At 33.7% G+C, this 7,406-nt stretch overlaps 1 protein-coding gene and 1 pseudogene across 1 annotated transcript in view; one reads left to right on the top strand and one right to left on the bottom strand.

Moving 5' to 3' along the window:
• CDC27 (cell division cycle 27) overlaps nt 1-7,406 on the top strand; it is an 803,505-nt gene that overhangs the window by 348,696 nt on the left and 447,403 nt on the right. The gene's annotated exons all lie outside the window — the stretch shown is intronic.
• The window catches only part of LOC125927693 (tRNA modification GTPase MnmE-like), a 58,313-nt pseudogene that overhangs the window by 34,575 nt on the left and 16,332 nt on the right, over nt 1-7,406 (bottom strand).

Below are 7,406 nucleotides of genomic sequence, written 5' to 3'. Positions count from 1 at the left end.
CTCTCCCACTCTAACCTCTTTTTTTTTTTTTTTTTTCCTTCTCCTCCTCCATGGGTTTCTGTTAAGTTTCTCAGGATCCACATAAGAGTGAAAATATATGGTATCTGTCTTTCTCTGTATGCCTTATTTCACTTAGCATCACACTCTCCAGTTCCATCCACGTTGCTACAAAGGGCCATATTTCGCTCTTTCTCATTGCCATGTAGTACTCCATTGTGTATATAAACCACAATTTCTTTATCCATTCATCAGTTGATGGACATTTAGGCTACACTTTTAGTAAGCCAGCACATCTGTGTTCTTATGGGTTGAGTTGTTGAACTTGTTTCCAGGCTTCTTTTTATAAAGAGGTGTACTTATTATTAAATTGATAACTTAATCATTATATAAACTGAGGAACTATAAATGGAAAAGGGAGTTATTACCATAAAAACAAATTTGAATGTTTTAGAGAGTTTATGTAAAGGCAAATTGCTAAAATATAGTTGTGTTGAATTTGGTGTGGATAAAGAACTATAAAAAAATTGGGGGAAGAATTAAGATCTAGATGGATTCTGATGGAAAATTCTGCTCAACGTTTAAAAAAGCACTTTGCTCCACTGAAGAGAAACTAAAAATGGGGGGTGCCTGGATGGCTTAGCTAGTTAAGCGTCCAATTCTTGGTTTCAGTTCAGATTATGATTTCACAGTTCATGAGGATGAGCCCCACAACAGGCTCTGCGCTGACAGTGTGGAACCTGCTTGGGGTTCGTTCTCTCTCTCTCTCTCTCTCTCTCTCTCTCTCTCTCCCCCTCCCTCCCTCCCTCCCTCTTCTTCTCCCTCTCTCTCTGTCCCTCCCCAGCTCATGCACACACATGCATGCTCTCTCTCAAAATAAATTTTAAAAAAACTTAAGAAAAGAGAGAAACAGAAAATGGGAGTGTAGATGACAAATGGGTATATTTGTGCAAGAAAATCTCCAAAGAGCATGGCTACATTAAATTAAAATAGCATTGGCTCAATTTTTTTCATGGAAACAAAACATTTAAGGTATGTGTGTATATATATATATACACATATGTGTATATATATATGGATATATGCATATGTATACATGTGTGTATATATATAAATTTAAGATATGTATATGTATATACATGCATATATGTATATGTATACATATATATATACACACACACACATATATATATATATATATATATATATATATAAATTTTATTATTCCTTACTTTAACTAAATTTTTATATTATCAGATCCTGCCCCTGCCATGGTACATAAAAAGACTTCAGTGTCCTAAACTGAAATGTATGAAATAAGTATAGGTTTGAGATAAAAGCCTTGAAATCTTAAATACATATGGTTAAGTGGAATCATACAGGAACAGTGTGGAAAGAGCCTGAAAATAGAACTGTTATATTACTATCATTTAAGCCAGTGATTTTCAAAAATTTTTACTGTAAACCATACTAAGAACTCTGAGCACGTGCGCACACACACATGTGATCATGAAGACTCATGAAACAATATCTAGCTTTACTATTTTATTCTATTTTATTAAAAAAAAAACTCAACCCACTGGTTTGAAGTGAGAAAGAAAAGCCTATAAGAAAATGAGCCTTGTGAACAAGACAAGGGTACACATTCTCACCACCTCTACTCAACACAATACTGGAAGTCTATTCTAAAGCAATCAGTCTAGGGGAAGAAAAAGCATCCAAATAGGAAAGGAAGAAGCATAATTGTCTTTGTTTGCAGATTACAACATCTTATATATAGAAAGTCCTGAAGGGTCCACCAAAAAACTGTTGGAACTAATCAATGAATTTAGTAAAGTTGCAGGATACAAAATTAGCATAATGAAATCAGTTGCATTTCTATACACTAACAATGAAATATCTGAAAAAGATATAAAGAAAACAATACCACTCACAATAGCATAAAAAAACCAAGATATTTGGGAATAAATGTATGTATGTATGTATGTATGTATGTATCTATCTATCTATCTATCTATCTATTTATCTATCTATCTACAAATAGGCTTCACAACCAGTGCGGAGCCCAATGTGGGGCCTGAACTCACATCCCGGAGATCAAGACCTGAACTGAGATTGAGAGTTCGACACTTAACTGACTGAGTCACCCAGGCGCCCCTTCGGAATAAATTTAAATAAGGAGGTGGAAGATCTATATAATGAAAACTACAAAACCTTGATGAAAGAAATCGAAGAAGACACAAGCAAATGGAAATATATCTCATATTCGTGGGTCAGAAAAATTAATATTGTTAAAATGTCTATACTACCAAAAGTCATTTATAGATTCAATCCAATTCCTATAAAAATTTCAATGGTATTTTTTTCATAGACATACAAAGAAATCCTTAATTTATATGGAACCACAAAGGACCCCGAACAGCCAAAGCAATACTGAGAAAGAAGAACTAGGCTGGAGGCATTACCCTTCTTGATTTCAAACTATTATTACAAGGCTCATCAAGCAGTATGGTACAGCATAAAAATAGATACATGGGCCAAGAGAACAGAATTGAGAGCCTGGAAATAAAACTTCACATATACAGTCAACTGTCAACAAGGCAGCCAAGAATATTCAATAGGGAAAGGATAGTCTCTGATATAATGGTATTGGGAAAACTGGATAACCACACGCAAAAGAATGAAACTGTGCCATAATCTCATACCGCTCACAAAAATGAACTTGAAATGGATTAAAGACTTAAATGTAGGACCTGAAAACTGTAAAACTTCCAGAAGAAAACATGGGGAAGAAAGCTCCTTGACATGAGTCTTGGCAATTATTTTTTTAGATAGGACACAAAAAGCACAAGCAAAAAAAAAAAAAAAAAAAAAAAAAAGAAAGAAAGAGAAAGAAAAAGAAAAGAAAAAATTACTAAGTGGGACTACATCACGCCAAAAGGCTTCGGCCCAGAAAAAGAAACAATCAAACAAATGAATAGGCAACTTACAGAATGAGAGAAAATATTTTCAAACTGCATTTCTGGTAAGGGGTTAATATTCAAACTATATAAGGAACTTGTACATTCAGTAGCAAACCCCCCAAAAATCCAGGGAAAAAATGGGCAAAGAAACTGAATGGCCATCTTTTTAAAGAACACACACAAATGGCCAATAGGTACATGAAAAGGTGCTCAAAATTACTAATCATCAGGGAAATGCAAATCAAAACCATAATGAGATATCACCTCACACTTGTTAGAATGGCTATCATCAAAAAGATAAGAGATAACACATGTTGATGGAGATGTGGAGAAAGGGAAACCCTTGTTCACCGTTGGTGGGAATATAAATTGGTGCAACCACTGTGGAAAACAGTACAGAGGTTCCTCAAGTAATGAAAAATAGAGTTACCATATAATCCGGCAATCCCACAGCATATGATTCAAAATCCCACTTTGAAAGAGGATTTCAAAAAGATATCTGCACTCCCATGTTCATTGAAACATTAATCACAATAACCAAGATATGTCTCTGTCAAGAGATGATTAGAGAAAGATGTGGTATATTATATACAATAGAAAATTATTCAGCCATGAGAAAAAAAGGAAATCTTGCCATTTGTGACATGGATAAACTTTGAAGGCATTGTGCTAAGTGAAATAAGTTGGAAAAAGAAAGACCAATACTATATGATATCACTTGTATGTGGAATCTAAAAAACTGAGCTCACAGAAACAGTAAAATTGTGGTTATGAGGGGCTGAGGGAGGAGGTGGGGAAATGGGGAGATATTAGGTTAAAGGTACAAACTCCCATTTCTGATGTGAGTAAATTCTGAGACTATAATACAGAATGGTGATTATAGTTAATAACACTGTCTTACATACTTGAAAGTTCCTAAGAGAGATCATAAATGTTTTCACCATAAAAAAGAAAGGTAATTATGTGATGCAACAGGGGTGTTAGTTATGGCATAAACATTTTGCAATATACAAGTATATAAAATCAACAGGTTTACACCTTAAACTTACACAACGTTATATGTTGACTGCATCTCAATAAAGATGAAAACAATAAATATCTCTTAAAAAGTAAAGGGGGAATGTCAGTGCTCACCATCATCTGGCAATCTTTCTATCAGATCCATGAATTCTCCTTCTGTGATGCTGATTCCCATGTTTTCTAAAAGAGTGTCCAGCTTATTGACATCAACACTGCCTCCTAAGTAAGGAGCAGGAAAGGAATATAGTAAAACAATCTTTCTAAAACTGGGGCCGTGCATTCACTCTACTGTGTTATTATTCCTCTTTATCAAGCATATGTTTTATTATAATAAGGAACACTTCACATATTTCTTAGCATTACTGTTAAGATTTTCAAGGCAAACACCAAAAATCCAGTTTTGTTCAGTGAATAGGACAATAAACTTCCTTTCACTTTTATGTTAGGATTCTGAAAAGCCAGAGCTAGAGGCGACTGACATAATATTCTATAAAACAAGAGGTATTTTTGTTGCCTGCACTTTCAAATTATTTGCCTTTACTTTTGATTGAAATCTTTACCTGACAGCATTCATTCTTCACCTTTTGCTTCGTACTTTATTTTGTTTCTTTGGGGCTAAGGTAGGAAAATCCCAGACAGTTTAACACTTTCTGTAAAGTATTAGTGCAGGAAACTACTTGGTTTACCTGATAAAATGCAGATCTACTAAAGAAACATAAATAAAGACACAACTATATAGGAAAGGACGATTCCGATTTTAACGACACAACTAAAGGTTTCAGATTCTGTCTTTTCACAGTGCTTCTTACTCACGTTTGAGAGACTTTAGGCCCTTCATCAACCTTTTCTTATACACTTTTCCATCAGCTATAAAAAATGGGTATTTTGAAAACAGAGTCAGAAAGAAAGAGTTTAGAAATCTTCGAGTAAGGAACATTTCAAATTACAAACAGATAAATAGATACACCAAAATGTTTGCTCTCAGGGGTAAAGGAGTAAATTGGAAATCATAATCATGAGATACTCTTTTTTGTTGTTGTTCTTCTGTATTGAGAATGTAGGGACAATAACATCCTCAAATACTGTTTGTGGGAGTTCAAATTATAAATATTCTGGAAGGCAAGTGAGAAGACAAAATATCTTCCATTCTGTAAGTCTACTTAAAGGAATTTCATCTCAAAAGATTTCAGAATGCTTACAAAGATTTATCCACAAGGCTGTCAAATAAAAAAAGGACATATATTCAAAGATGGAAAACTGTAAAATATACATCTCATTTTTCACAGTAGCTATCACTTTGAGTTGGGAATAGAGAGGTTTTATTTTCACCTATCTACACTATCAAGGTTTCTATGATAAATACACACGTTACCATTGTGAAGACATAACAGTTATAAATAAATTAATAACACATAAATATTATCTATCAATCTAGTATCTACTGTGCACTAGAAGGAAATGTATGAAAATATTAATAATGATTATCTTTGGGTTAGAGGATTAAAAGCATTTTTTATGAAATTTTTTGGTGTAGTTAAGAACTATGGCCTTTTCTCAATGTACCATATTACCCACTTATTGATAAACTATATATTCGATGCTGCAGAAACACACAACTACATTATTAGTTGGTGCTGGGAAAATTGGACACCTTCCTCTCTCTCTTTTTTCTTTTTTTTAAATGCTTTTTTTTTTTTTTTTTTTTTACAAATCCAGCTGATCAGTAACCTGAGGGCTGAGTAATGAATTTTTCCTTTGATAGCAACTTATAACTGAAAAGGCTTAGACAGATGATTTTTATTTTTTTTTATTTTTAAATTTATTTTATTTTATTTTTTATTTTTAGACAGATGATTTTTAAATCAAAATCCAAGTGGTGAGATTTTTCTGTGTATTTGCATTAGCTTTTTAACAGTTTTCAAGCATTTTTAGTTTATTTTGTAATTTTTCATATAGTTCTACAAAACTAGTCTTTCTTTAAAAATTTTTTTTTTTAACGTTTATTTATTTTTGAGACAGAGAGAGACAGAGCATGAATGCGGGAGGGTCAGAGAGAGGGAGACACAGAATTGAAACAGGCTCCGGGCTCTGAGCTGTCAACACAGGGGCCCGATGCGGGGCTCGAACTCACGGACCGCGAGATCGTGACCTGAGCCGAAGTCGGCGCTCAACCGACTGAGCCACCCAGGCACCCCAAAACTAGTCTTTCTAAAACACCAAAATAGCACCCATAAGACTCACCATCAAGTGGCAGTGTCTTCAGCAAGTTCAAATGTTCATTAGGTGTGAGCTTAATCCCCAAGTTTTCGAAAACACTTTCAAGTCTATTGGCATCAACTTTGTCTCCTTTGAAAGAAAAACGGATTGTTGACACATGGAAATTTTAGGACATTATAATGATCCAAAATAATGAAACGGCTGACTTATAAGAATACCATCCTCACTTTCATATTCTCATATATTCTAATAGTGTTTAAGAATAATGAGGCAAAACTTATTCCTTGATTCTTCATAAAGACAGAGTGGCCTCCTAAGACTAATGGCAAGACACCATAGAAGAAAATGGTTATATAATTGGCTAGTAATTTAGGATATTTAATCTGTTTTTTTCTTTTTAATGTTGAATCATGTGATTATTATTTAAAGCAGAATATTTTCTAAACTTATTCATCTTCCTATATTCTGTGCCTACCTATTTGGCTACTCAAGCCAGTAGTCATTAACTCAAAAGCTTATAGGAGCCTAGACAAAGAAGGAATGAGTGAAACTAGCACATGCCTTGTCCCAAGAGAAAATACATCAGTTATTGTGGTGGGGAAATGTAGGGCCAGTGTTGCCTTATCTTACAAAACTTGACTGCAGACTGGATTCAATTCATGGGTGGCCCGTTTGTTAAACCTCTGATTTAAACACTGGTTAGGATCAATATAATACTGGCAGAAACTACAAGAAAATATCATTATTACTTAAATATCACCATTTTCTTTTGTAGCCAAATGCTAGATAATTCAAAGTCAAAGGGAGAAGTAAAGTTGAATGGAAATACTTCATGAAAATATGTAAAATATCAACATTAATAAATTTATGATATAATATTGGGAAAACACTATGCAAAATATAACATAGGGTTAGAATTTAATTAAAAATGTTTAAGTAATGTCTTACTCACCCGAAAAAGATTTCACTTCATTCATCAGCTTTTCCAGATCAACCTTGCCTTTAACTGTAAGGCAAGGAATAAATTGGATGGAAACATGACAATGAGACCAAGAAAATGTGTTGCATAGAGCAGAAAAACTTAGCAGTATTTATTTGCTTTAGAAAATTTAACCTTTTGCAGGTACACACTTTTAGTTACAAAATAAGTCATGGGGTTATAATACACAGCATGATGACTATACTTAATACTGAAATATTAATATTGAA

Source organism: Panthera uncia, chromosome E1 (genome assembly GCF_023721935.1).
Source record: "Panthera uncia isolate 11264 chromosome E1, Puncia_PCG_1.0, whole genome shotgun sequence".
Lineage (NCBI taxonomy): Eukaryota > Metazoa > Chordata > Mammalia > Carnivora > Felidae > Panthera > Panthera uncia.
This window is presented reverse-complemented; position numbering and strand designations above follow the sequence as displayed.